At 38.7% G+C, this 13816-nt stretch overlaps 1 pseudogene; it reads left to right on the top strand.

Annotated features, from left to right (window-relative positions):
• The first annotated feature begins 9233 nt into the window (after positions 1-9233).
• LOC132310716 (small nucleolar RNA R71) lies at positions 9234-9332 on the top strand (annotated as a pseudogene).
• The last annotated feature ends 4484 nt before the right edge of the window (positions 9333-13816 follow it).

Below are 13816 nucleotides of genomic sequence, written 5' to 3'. Positions count from 1 at the left end.
AGTTTGAAAATTAGTGTCAAGTGGGCATCATACTTAAATTAATAAACTGCTTAACACCTATACTATGTAGTATGAGTGAGAAGGGATCGTCCCAAGGGATTATGGGGATCGAGCAATGTCGTAGAATCACAATTAAGGCTAGTAGGTCGAGTGATCAAACAATTGGTTGGTTGGTTGATTAAAGAGCAACTAAATTAAACTAAGTGATAGCAAAAGAGTGCAATTAAGAGTAAGTAAGAGAGACAGATCTTGGGGTTTAGAGATCACCACCAAGCAATGCATTTCCATATCATTGACAAGTGATTAATGAGGGCAAATGGTGTGTTGCAATATTGGTGTGTCTGTATTTGGTTGATTCAACAAGCAAGGATGATTAGTTAAGCATGTATTGTCTAAATATTATGTGAAAGGCATAATATATCTAAGCAATGAAGCATATATTGTCTAAATAACATGTGAAAGGCACAATAAATCAAAACAAGTCATTAATCATGTCATTAAGCTCACAATCCAAATACAACACAAGGATAGAGACATATGCTAATTGCATTCAAAAGCTTGGATCATCAAACAACAAGCATAGATTGTCCTCCCATTTAACACTACAATACAACTACACTACATCTACACTATTGGCATGAAAATAAACTAAGGGAGAGGCACAAACCATCAAGAGATAAGCATGAACCATCAAGAGAATCACAAAAGCATTCATTTAAGCACTATGTTTTGACAATCTCCAAATTTATAGCATCAATACACATAGACATGCATCAATAACACAAAATCTATAGACAAGCACATGAACATCTATTATAGCATACATAGACATATGGATAGAATGAAATGACCAATTGGAAGGATTAAACCACATAAATCATTGAATAAACAAGATCTATATATATCAAAGTGTCAAAACATCAATTACAATACTAATCCCTCAATAAGACACAAGATTAAGATATAGAAAGCATGCTTGGGGCTAACTCTAGCCCCAAGAGGATGTCTAGCCACTCATGATGATGATGCTCCAACCCTCAAGGGCTAATTCCATGGTTGAAATCTGCTCCTTGTTGATGAAGAACTCCAATGGTGTCTCTAGCCTCCTTCTCTTCTCCAAGAGATGATATGAAAATAATGTTGGCCTCCTTTTGTAAAAACAATCCTTATCCTTATATAGGTATATCAAAATGACACCCAAAATGAGCTGGGGTCGTGCACACAATATTCTCTAATGATTGGATAAAGGATAACTTTCAATGAGATGGAATTTTAACTTTTTCGCACTGGAGGAAGTTCGATCAATCGAACCTTGAACTTGGATCGATTGAACTTAGGCTGGATCGATCCAACTGGCTGAGTTTTTTTGGAAAAAGACAAATCCGAGATATTTATGGGAAAAGGACAAAAGTGATTAGTGGGTGGTACAGCTATGGATAGGATCAATCATTTGAATAAGGAAAAAAGTTTTTGATCGATCGAAGGATGGTGTTGGATCGATCAAACTTTTGGAACTTTATGCTTTTGGGTCAAGGCTTGGATCTATCTAGAAGTGCTGAGATCGATCATTGTTCGATCGATCGAACCTTGAACTTGGATCGATCGAACTTTGCTGCTTGCCACCTTTAGCTTCATTTGCTTCCTTCTTTCTCCACTTTGCTCATTTCTTTGTTTAATCCCAGAATTGCTTCAATTAAGCTCTTATTTGGCTAAGTTAGCTTATTTTCGGGATAAGTGCCTGAAAAAGGAAATAATACGAAATCAATCTAAAACGGTAAAGTAAGATAGATAAAGGTACTAGAATGCCTAAGCTTAAGGGGTTTAAATACGCACTTTTCAGTGCTCATCACACCCCCAAACTTAAATATTGCTAGTCCCTAGCATTGAGCTAGAAAGTAAAGGAATGAAATAAACAACTATACAAGTATTAATCTAGAAAACAATAAAAGGATAACGCCATTTTCGTAGGGAACACGATTGCACTTAACATATGCAATAAGCCTTTTAGACCCCTAGGTTACCTCTAGTGGGCGAGTGAAGTCTCGTGAGAGTTTCCAGAAATGGTACCCACAAACATTAAGCTCATTCTTTCAAAAGAGGCACCAATATTGCAAACAAGCATTGGGAGAAAACTACCTCAAGTATGAAAATTTTCAACCCTTTCTAAGCAATCTCCCAAAATTTCAACATCAAACAAACAAGTATGGTCATCCACACATCAAGAAAATGATTATGAAAATCAAAACAACTCTAGAACCCTTTTGAGTGGACCGGCATCAAATGTGTTGCTATCTAAGCCAACTAAAGAATTAATCACATCCCTACCCTCAAACTAGCATAAAAATCTAGTACCGATCATCAAGATAAAAGTGGACCTTTTATTAAAGCTTATTGTTCTAGATGCGCTTGTTCTTTTCACTTAATTTTTTATTTTTTTTATTGAGGATCAAAGATGGAAGTATAGTGTAATGTGTTGATCTATTAAGCTTTCTAGCGATTCATGAGGTCAAGCGTTAGGTCAATGACTTCCAAACCAGACGGTTTTAGGGCATTAGGCATTCAAATACCCCTACGGACTTACAAGCTCAAATCAACTAGGCTACAAATCAAGACAACAACCATCTAATCGTTTCCTACTTCTCACCTTTTTGGGAGAAGTCCTCACTTTTATTGCTTTTGGCTTTTTTTTTTTTTTTTTTTTGAATTCAATTATTAACCTAGAGTTTGGGCCCTCCACCTTTCGGCACGAGAAGTTCAGTGCTTGATGAGGCTAGAATCCCGGCTACTTAGTGAAAAGGGGTTATTATCCACCTTTATTAAGAATGAAAGCTTTCAATGCACTACTAGCTCAATTGGGATATAACCAATTCAATAATTAACAAAGCATATACCCCATAAATGAATGCCAGTGTGCGCCGGTGCTAGTGTAGAATCCTCGAATGAATCTCAAAATAATAATAAAATCAAGATGATGTGGACCACAAGTGTAGGCATGATATCAAATTTTTGAAAAATTTACTCCTAAATAACATTTATAAGGCATACAAGGAGTATTGGAATCTCAAGTCAAGCAATTTTTAAATTTTAAGCAATATAGTCCTCAAAAGATCAAAATCATAGCTAGATATAGATCAATCATAGAAATATCCCTCAAATACACAAGTCATGCTAAAATTTTGAATTTAAAACTAACACTGTAGAGCACCATTCCCCCCAATCTTAAATTGCACAATGTCCTCAATGTGCAAAGAGAACAAAGGAAAGAGTATACCAGTGCAACTAAGCAAGAATGATCGGGACTGAAGTATCCGAAGTGGGTGGCATTGCCCCCCCAAACTTGGGATGAACTGTGGTCCTGAAAATTGGCACTTGGATAAACTTATCAGATAACAAAATGGGATAATCAGTGCACAGTGGACATGCAAGTGTAAATAGGATAAAACAGATAATGAAATGAGAGAGGTATAAGGGTGGTCTTGGAAATTGGGTAGCACTCTCTCACTGAAGTCACTGTGATGCACCTGATGGAGTCAAACATACAGATATGAGAATACAATTATATGACATCCATAGCAAAAATAGATATATATAAAACGGATAAAGTGCATGTACAACAAAAATATCAAAGCCGACAGACTAGTTGTAAAAATAATACAGTGACAATAATAAAGTATCAAAAGGAGAGGGGGATCAAAAGATAGAAAAGACTAGGAGCTCAGGAAGATGAGGTAGGACGGGCAGGTTTAGCTTTGCGGATGTCTCTGGATAAATCTCTGAACATGGTTGCGACATCCGTGCGGAAGGCAACAAACTCAGCTCTGTGGGCTGTGAGGTCAGCTCGGATGGTAACAACAGCATCCTCGAGCATCTGCAGACGTACTCCAAAGCCAGGGGTCATATCTGAAGTCTCAGGCATAGATGAATCAAAAGAAAGCTCCTGAGTCTGCTCCTGCTCATGAATGGGTGACCTGGCTGGAGAGCCCTGCTCTGCATCGTCTACAAGGCGCTTTAAGTCAATGTCTAAATGCTCGGCAGCTGGATCGACTGGTGCGTCGTCCGCCGCGGGATGTGTTGCTGCTACCTCTACCGGTGCCTCTGCCTGGGCCTGTGCCTGTACCTGTGCCTGTACCTGTGCCTCCTCCAGCTCTAACTCTGTTGCAGCCAGTACCGCGTGGTCCTGTAACCTGGTAATATGGGAGCGGTAGGTCTTGTTCCAGTCCTTCCTGAGGAAGTGACAGGAACTTCTCTCGGGGTGCTCCTGAGGATAGATGGGATAGCGCTGGTCAATGAGAATCTGGGTGATGAGGTGGCTGAAAGGAAGAGACTTAGCCCATTCGGGCGTCTCCTTGCTGATGTACTTATCATACAGCTTCCTCATCACGCTCCAGATGAGCGCGAGAATGGACACCCAGTGCTTTGTGTAGAAAAAGTAACGGGCTGTCAGATAATCGCCCCTTCTCTGAATCTTGTGCCCCGCCATGTAGATATTCCGGTAAAGGACGGAATCAATAAACCATAGGTCGTCTGGAAGGTGTGTCCGGGTGGCGAAAGTCGCGCTACTGGCATGGTGACCTGTGAGGGAAATTGCCATGTCGGCATATGAATGCCTGAATAGCCTCGGATATGTGTCCTGAAGCTTTGGAGGATATCTATGTGGACAGCGGCAAGAGCAGGCTAAAGTGTCCACTATAATGGTGATCGGATGGCCATTGATAGAAGTGACCATCTCGGCTGTGGTACGCAGCGATGGTCGGAGGTTCTAGTAGAACAACCGAACCAGCCGTGGGTAAACCGGCTCTGTAACGGGGGCAAGAATAGCGGCTAGGCCCCTCTGAATAATATCCTGGTAGGTGGATTGGGTCAGCACTGATCGAGAGAAGAAGGCTGTGTTAAACTTCGACTCATAGTCGAGGGTCATGTGTGCATATTGAGGCGTGGGCCTATCACGCCGCAGATGAGCTGGCTGAGCAGGCTGAGGTGGTTGAGGAGGTATATATGAATGCTCAGCTCCAGTCTACGGTGGAGATGGTGATGGAGTGAAAACAAGATGAACCATAGAAGTGGATGGTATATGGTCATCCTCAAGCTCATGAGATGGTGACTGAGGCGGGGTAGCCTGTGCTGGCTCCCGCTGTGCATAAGAGGGCTCTGCGGGCTCCTCTGTCCGTGGCCTAGTATGGCGGGTGGGCCCGTGTTGCCCGTTAGCAACGGTCTTCTTCTTTACCATGGCCTGCAAAAAGAAAAAGAAAAAACTTGTAATGGGAGTTAGTGCCAGAATAAGAAATTTAAAAGCACGAAATAGAATCATGGATGTCAAGTAAAATAGACAATATGACATGAATCTATGCAAGTGGTAGAATATGAAACATGCTAAACAATGTAAGTATGAAATGCATCCAATGTGGAATATCACAGGCATTGGGCATAGATATGATGAATGAAGTGTGTGTGTGAGATCTGTGAAGTTCGATCGATCATAAAAAAAAGTGAGATCGATCACAAAATTTGGATCGATCAAAAGTAAGTGAGATCGATCTCACTACTTCGATCGATCGAAGACATGAGTTCGATCGATCTCTCAAGATCGATCGGAGATACTAGTTTGATCGATCGAACTGTGCAACGATGAAAACCCAAAGGTCACAGATCTGTGACCTTGGAAGCATGGGGCCCACACGAACGTGTTCATGGGCCCATCAACACAACAAATCAACACATCCCCATCACTAATCAAAGCCTAAACTCCCAAAATGAGATCAAAATCTGAAAATATGCAAAGTATATATACACGAAGCAACACACACATATATATATGGAAATACAGTGCTTCGAAGCTTTAAAAATGGTGGATTCGATCATCTAGGCATCCTAAATCAAATATATATAACATGTATGCATCAAATCAAATCAAGCTTCAAAGTAGATCTCGGTTCTTACCTCAACCGGAGAGAAAATTGGAGATGAAGAGGGAGAGATGAAACCGAGATGAGAGAGAGTGATTCGAGAAGCTTGATGACACCGGAGGGCTTGCCGGAGAAGGGGAAGATAATGATGCACAGTGACAGCGACGAGAGGGTCTAGGGTTTGAGAGAGGGTGAGATCGATCTAAATGATCGATCTTGAGAACCCTTGATTTTATTTTTAAAAACATTCCCGACAGAGTTCGATCGATCGAACTCAATTGTGATCGATCGAACTCAATTGTGATCGATCGAACTTTGATGAACTCTCTTCAAAGTTTTTTTTTTGCATTATTGAATAAACACTTAATAATTAAAAATTAATTAAGATATTTTGGGATTTTTTAAAATGTAATATAATAAAATGAAAATAAAATAAAGTAAAATGAAATAAAATAAAATAAAAATAAAAATATTTTTGGATTTTTGAAAATTTGAAAAGTCAAAATAAAGTTAAAATAATGAAATGAAGATTGAGATCGATCGAAACAAGAGTTCGATCGATCAGACAGAGAGCAAAAATATGCAGGTTTTTGGTTCAAAAATTTGACTAAGTGTTAGAACATGAGATCGATCGAACTGGGAAGTTGGATCGATCGAAGAACTTTCAGATCGATCTTGGAATGTTTCGAACGATCAGACAGAGAGCTGAAATATGCAGGTTGATGCAGGCTCAAAATTTTCCAAAGTGTTAAGTCATGAGATCGATCGAACTTGGAAGTTGGATCGATTGAAGGTCTCTTGATCGATCTTGGAGGTGGTTTGAACGATGGGACGGAGAGGTGATTTGGATGCAGGTTTCTGCAGGTCGAAAATTTTTCTAAGTGTTGGATGCAGAGAAGAGTTCGATCGATCGAACTCAAGTTTGAGATCGATCGAACTATGCAGAATGCTCAATAATGACATGAAAGCTTATGCAATCCTCACCAAAGCTCCTTGAAATGCATATGAACTAAAAACAAGTATCTAGACTTCGCAAGAAATGAAATGACAGATAGAAATAGGGGAGGAATAGGGTTTTGACACCCTACGAATGCTTTTGCTAGTCTTTAACGTCCCTAGTAAGACATTGGGCTCTTTTAACCCGGATCAAAGATCTTATAATACATCCCCTCCTTGTTGGGGTGATAGATGCTTTGAACTCCACCCAACAAATGGTTCTTTGAAGAACTTATTTAATTAAGCTCAAAAGAAGTCTTTGGTCCCTTGTCTATGCAATTATAACCTTTGGGCTTCCATGCCCTTTCAAAGCAAGAGTTTGAAACAAGACTTTTAGAATGTAAGGTTGAAGATGATCCTTTGGAAGTTTTGGTTTTACACAAAAGCTCATTTCTTTGGCATTGAAAATCATGACATTCATCTACAACATTAACTTCTCCTTCATATTTGTCAAATGAATTGGGTGTAGGATTAAAGATATTCAACTTCACCTTCATGTGACCAAATGAAATCTTCATTATCCCCGTCCTACAATTGATGTTGGCGTTAGCGGTTGCCAAGAAAGGACAACCAAGGATAACGGGAATTTGGCTCTTAGGATTAGGAACCGGTTCCGTGTCTATGACAACGAAATCAACCGGGAAGAAGAATTTGTCAATCTTTATCAAAACATCCTCAATTATACCCCTAGGCTTCTTAATGGATCGGTCGGCAAGTTGCAAAACTACCGACATCGGTTTCAATTCACCTAAGCCCAATTTGACATAAACCGAGTATGGAAGAAGGTTAACACTTGTTCCTAAGTCAAGAAGCGCCCGATTAATGATATGATCACCAATAATGCATGATGTAGTGGGTGAACCAGGGTCCTTAAACTTTGGAAGAGTGTTATGTTGCAAAATTGAGCTTACTTGCTCGGTCAAAACCACTTTTCTTGGTACTTGGCTCTTATTCTTCCGCTTTTGGGTGCACAAGTCTTTCAAGAATTTAGCATAAGCCGAAATTTACTTGATTGCATCCAATAGTGGAAGATTAACTTTCACTTGCCTAAACATTTCCATGATTTCATTGGTTTTTGCCTTTTGTTTGTCTTTTGAAATGGATCCTTTTAAGGCATCAGGAAATGGAACCTTTGGTTCAAACACTTTTTTAAAAATTTCCTTTGAACTCTCTTCAACACAAGAAGTTTTCAAATCATTTTTCAATAAAACCTTTTCAACATCATTTTTCAAAACTTCTTTTTCAAACACATCTTTTAAAACTTTCTCATTTACAAGATCATGTATATGCAATGAAGGAGGAATGGGATGTGAAATGGGACGGGTGACAACTTGAGGTTGCACCGGTTCACTCTCTTCATTAGACATTCCAATATGATTATCTACAATCTTACCACTCCACAAGGTAGTCACCGCATTAACATGTTCAATGGTGTGGCCTTCCGATGAGGAATGGGTTTCCACAACACATTGTTGCTTAGGTGGGGCATTTATAGGCATCTGTCCCTTCTCTCTTGCATTGAGAGTGCTTGCTATTTGCCCTACTTAGGTTTTTAACTTCGCAATAGATTGAGAGTGAGAATGAAACAATTGAGTGTTAGCCTCTAAAGTGCCCAAAGCATTCAAAACTTTCTCTTCAAAGGCGGGACTTCTAGTATTACCTTGGGAATAAGATTGGTTGGGAAAATGAGAATTATCAAATTGATTCCCTTGTGATTGATAGGGTTTATAACCTTGGGATCCTTGGTTTTGAAGTGGAGGTGGAATGTACTTCCTTTGAAAACCACCTTGGGAAGGGTTTGAGCCCTTTCCTTGGTTTTTCCAAGAGAAATTCGGATGATTCCTCCAACTTGGATTATAATGAGTACCATAAGGATTGTTCCCTTGGTTCATAAAAGCCGCATTGACTTGTTCATTAGGTTCACTTTGCACTTGTCCGTGAGGACAATGAGAAGTAGAATGAAGAACACTAGAACAAGTCATACATGCTTCATTTGATGCACGATGAGAATGGTTAGGGAAGGAAGATACTTGGTTCGCCGAGTTTTGGTTAATCAAAAATTGATCAAACCTTTGAGATAAAGACTTCATTTCGGCGGCTATTTCATTTTAATGGTCGACCTGATGTAAGCCAACACTCTTCATACCTTGTGAATTTCTACCATTCTTGGATGATAGTGTTCTATGCAAAGAATTTTCACTCATGCTTTCATAAAGACGCCACATGTCATCCTCATGCCTATTAATGTATGAGCCACCCATGGAAGCGTCAACTATACCCTTATAGTTGTCTGATAAGTTCTCAAAGAAGTATTGAACTAATTGCTATTTGGGCATGTCATGATGTGGACACTTCCTAAGCAATTCATTGAAGCGTTCCCATGCCTCATGAAATGTTTCTCCATCCTCATATGAAAATTCTCGAATTGAGGTCCTCATGGCATTGGTCTTAGAAACCGGATAGTACTTCTTCAAGAACTCTTGTTGCATTTCTGCCCAAGAAGTGATTGAAAAAGGCCTAAGATTGTTAAACCGATACTTTGCCTTGTCTTTTAAGGTGAATGGAAAAAGTTTGAGTCTTAAAACCTCTTTCGGCATGTCCGTATATTTTACGGTGGAACATACTTCAAGAAACTCATCCAAATGCTTGTAAGGTTCTTCACTTGGAAGTCCATGATAGTTAGGAAGCATTTGAATGGTTTGTGGCTTAATTTCATAATGATGTGCTCTAAATGGAGGCAATTGGATACATGTAGGTGCATTATACTCATTAGGCACATAATGGTCTCTTAAAGCAAGAGGTGGATTAGCTACTTGAGGTGCAACATGAACACCTTGGTTTTGAATTCCTTGATTATTTATGGGAGGTTGTGGAACATATATTAGCCTTGGCATTCCATATGGAACTTGGCCTTGTTGTTGTGGTGGTTGGTGAATGAATGGCCTAGGCATGCCTAATGGTACTTGTATGTTCTCATTGTGCACATTGGGATGAAGGATACCTTGTTGGTCTATGTGACCAATGTCCTGAACATGATTATCATTATGGTCATCCATTGAAAGATTGGCTCTATTTGAACTTCCTCTTCCCTTAGGATTTCTAATGATAGATTTAAGATGTAAATCAAGAGGGACAAGAGTTGGTCTCAATGAACGATACCCATGCATGCACAATATAAAACATAACAAACACAAAGAATGGCAAACACTATGCCTTCACAATAATGCAATTAGACTTTTTCCATAAACATTTAATTCATACTCCCATACTTTAACAATAATGATGCAAGATAATTAAAAATAAGCCTCCACGCGGGCCGACGATTTAACTAAGGGATTGAGTAAAGAAAATCTCACAAAGGTCCTTTAGCACTTCAACTCCAAATTTTAAAGCTTGGCTTAACAATTTTAGAATTTTTAGCTTTTTACTTTCTTTGTTTGCTTGAATTAAATGCTCAATGGCTCCTTTGCTTGCTTCCTCTCCAACAATGCACATAGTTAAGTAAGAACAACACAATAAGTAACCAAAAAGAAAAATAAAAATAAAGTAAAGACACAATCAAAAGAGTACTAATCCTAATCAATTCAATAAATCCGACGTTGCCAAATCTAATCAACAAATCCCCGGCAACGGCGCCAAAAACGATGATGCTTACCCCTAGGTGTGCACAAAATAATGCACAACACTTTGAGTTTGGAAATTAGTGTCAAGTGGGCATCATACTTAAATTTATAAATCGCTTAACACCTATACTATGTAGTATGAGTGAGAAGGGATTGTCCCACGGGATTATGGGGATCGAGCAATGTCATGGAATCACAATTAGGGCTAGTAGGTCGAGTGATCAAACAATTGGTTGGTTGGTTGATTAAAGAGCAACTAAATTAAACTAAGTGATAGCAAAAGAGTGCAATTAAGAGTAAGTAAGAGAGACAGATCTTGGGGTTTAGAGATCACCACCAAGCAATGCATTTCTATATCATTGAAAAGTGATTAATGAGGGCAAATGGTGTGTTGCAATATTGGTGTGTGTGTATTTAGTTGATTCAACAAGAAAGGATGACTAGTTAAGCATGTATTGTCTAAATATCATGTGAAAGACACAATATATCTAAGCAATGAAGCATATATTGTCTAAACAACATGTAAATGCACAATAAATCAAAACAAGTCATTAATCATTTCATTAAGCTCACAATCCAAATACAACACAAGGATAGAGACATATGCTAATTGCATTCAAAAGCTTGGATCATCAAACAACAAGCATAGATTGTCCTCCCATTTAACACTACAATACAACTACACTACATCTACACTACTAGTATGAAAATAAACTAAGGGAGAGGCATAATCCATCAAGAGATAAGCATGAATCATCAAGATAATCACAAAAGCATTCCTTTAACCACTATGTTTTGATAATCTTCAAATCTATAGCATCAATACACATAGACATGCATCAATAACACAAAATCTATAGACAAGCACATGAACATCTATTCTAGCATATATAGACATATGGATAGAATGAAATGACCAATTGGAAGTATTAAACTACATAAATCATTGAATAAACAAGATCTATATATATTAAAGTGTTAAAACATCAATTACAACACTAATCCCTTAATAATACACAAAATTAAGATACAGAAAACATGCTTGGGGCTAACTCTAGCCCCAAGAGGATGCTCCAACCCTCAAGGGCTAATTCCATGGTTGAAATCTGCTCCTTGTTGATGAAGAACTCCAATGGTGTCTCTAGCCTCCTCCTCTTCTCTAAGAGATGATATGAAAATAATGTTGGCCTCTTTTTGTAAAAGCAATCCTTATCCTTATATAGGTAGGTCAAAATGACACCCAAAATGAGCTGGGGTCATGCACACAATATTCCCTAATGATTGGATAAAGAACAACTTTCAATGAGATAGAATTTTAACTTTTTCGCACTGGAGGAAGTTCGATCAATCGAACCTTGAACTTGGATCAATTGAAAGTAAATGAGATCGATCGAGCTTAGGCTGGATCGATCCAACTGGCTGAGCTTTTTGGAAAAAGACAAATCCGAGATATTTATAGGAAAAGGACAAAAATGGTTAGTGGGTGGTACAGCTGTGGATAGGATCAATCATTTGAATAAGGACAAAAGTGTTCGATCGATCGAAGGATGGTGTTGGATCGATCGAACTTTCGGAACTTTATGCTTTTGGGTTAAGGCTTGGATCTATCTTGAAGTGCTGAGATCGATCATTATTCGATCGATCGAACCTTGAACTTGGATCGATCGAATTTTGCTGTTTGCCACCTTTGGCTTCATTTGCTTCCTTCTTTCTCCACTTTGCTCCTTTCTTTGTTTAATCCTAGAATTGCTTCAATTAAGCTCTTATTTGGCTAAGTTAGCTTATTTTTGGGATAAGTGCCTGAAAAAGGAAATAATACGAAATCAATTTAAAATGGTAAAGTAAGATAGATAAAGGTACTAGAATGCCTAAGCTTAAGGGGTTTAAATACGCACTTTTCAGTGCTCATCAAAGTGGAAAGATTGTGGACAACCAAGTAGGTATGTCCAATGAAGAGAGTGAATCGGTACAACCAAAAGTTGACACCCGTCCCGTTTCATATCATATTCCTCCTTCATTGCATGTGCATGACCATATAAATGAGAATGTGTTGAAAAGTGATTTGAAAAGTGATTTTGAAAAGAAAGATTTGCAAAATGATTTGAAAACTTCTTGTGTTGAAGAGACTTCAAAGAAAATTTCTGAAAAGGTTTTTGAACCAAAAGCTCCATTTCTGGATGCCTTAAAAGGATCCATTTCAAATGACATGCAAAAGGCTAAAGTAAATGAAATCATGGACGTGTTTAAACAAGTAAAAGTTAATCTTCCACTTTTGGATGCAGTCAAGCAAATTCCGGCTTATGCCAAATTCTTGAAAGACTTGTGCACCCAAAAGAGGAAGAACAAAAGCCAAGCACCTAAAAAAGTGGTCTTAACTGAGCAAGTAAGCTCAATTTTGCAGCATAACACTCTTCCAAAGTTTAAGGACCCCAGTTCACCTACCACTTCATGCATCATTGGTGATCATATCATTAATCGGGCTCTTCTTGACATAGGAGCAAGTGTTAATCTTCTTCCATACTCGGTATATATCAAATTAGGCTTAGGAGACTTGAAACCGATGTCAGTGGTTTTACAACTTGCCAACCGATCAATCAAAAATCCTAGAGGTATCATTGAGGACGTCTTGATTAAGATTGATAAATTCTTCTTTCCTGTTGATTTCGTTGTCATTGACACGGAACCGGTCCCAAATCATAAGAGCCAAATTCCCGTTATCCTTGGCCGTCCTTTCTTGGCAACCACGAATGCCAACATTAATTGTAGGACAGGGATAATGAAGATCTCGTTTGGCCACATGAAGGTAAAGTTGAATATTTTCAATCCAACCCCCAACTTATTTGACAAGCATGAAGAGATTAATGTTGTAGAAAAATGTCATAACCTTAAAAGTGAAGGAATTGAGTTTTTGTGTGAGACCAAAGTTTCAATAAGTCCATCTTCAACCTTGAAACCAGAGAAAGTTGTTTCAAAATCTTGTTTTGAAAGGGCATGGAAGCCCAAAGATTGTCTTGACCAATGACCGAAAACGTCTTTTGAGCTTAATCTAACAAGTTCCTCAAAGAACCATTTGTTGGGTGGAGTTCAAAGCACTTATCACCCCATTGAGGAGGAGATGCACTAGAAGATGTTTGATCCGGGCTAAAAGAGCCCAACGTCTTGCTAGAGACATTAAAGACTAGCAAGATGTGATACCCTCGGATTTCCGAATGCAGGTTGGCCAGGCCCACGCCCGAATACCCGAGGATATCAAAAATAAATCAGCAATAAACGAACACAGAGTACAAAAAAACA

Source organism: Cornus florida, unplaced genomic scaffold (genome assembly GCF_030987335.1).
Source record: "Cornus florida cultivar Cherokee Brave unplaced genomic scaffold, ASM3098733v1 CherokeeBrave_3.0.0_Hap2_Chr05, whole genome shotgun sequence".
Lineage (NCBI taxonomy): Eukaryota > Viridiplantae > Streptophyta > Magnoliopsida > Cornales > Cornaceae > Cornus > Cornus florida.
The sequence above is the reverse complement of the archived record's forward strand: the minus strand, read 5'-3'. Positions and strand labels throughout refer to the sequence as shown.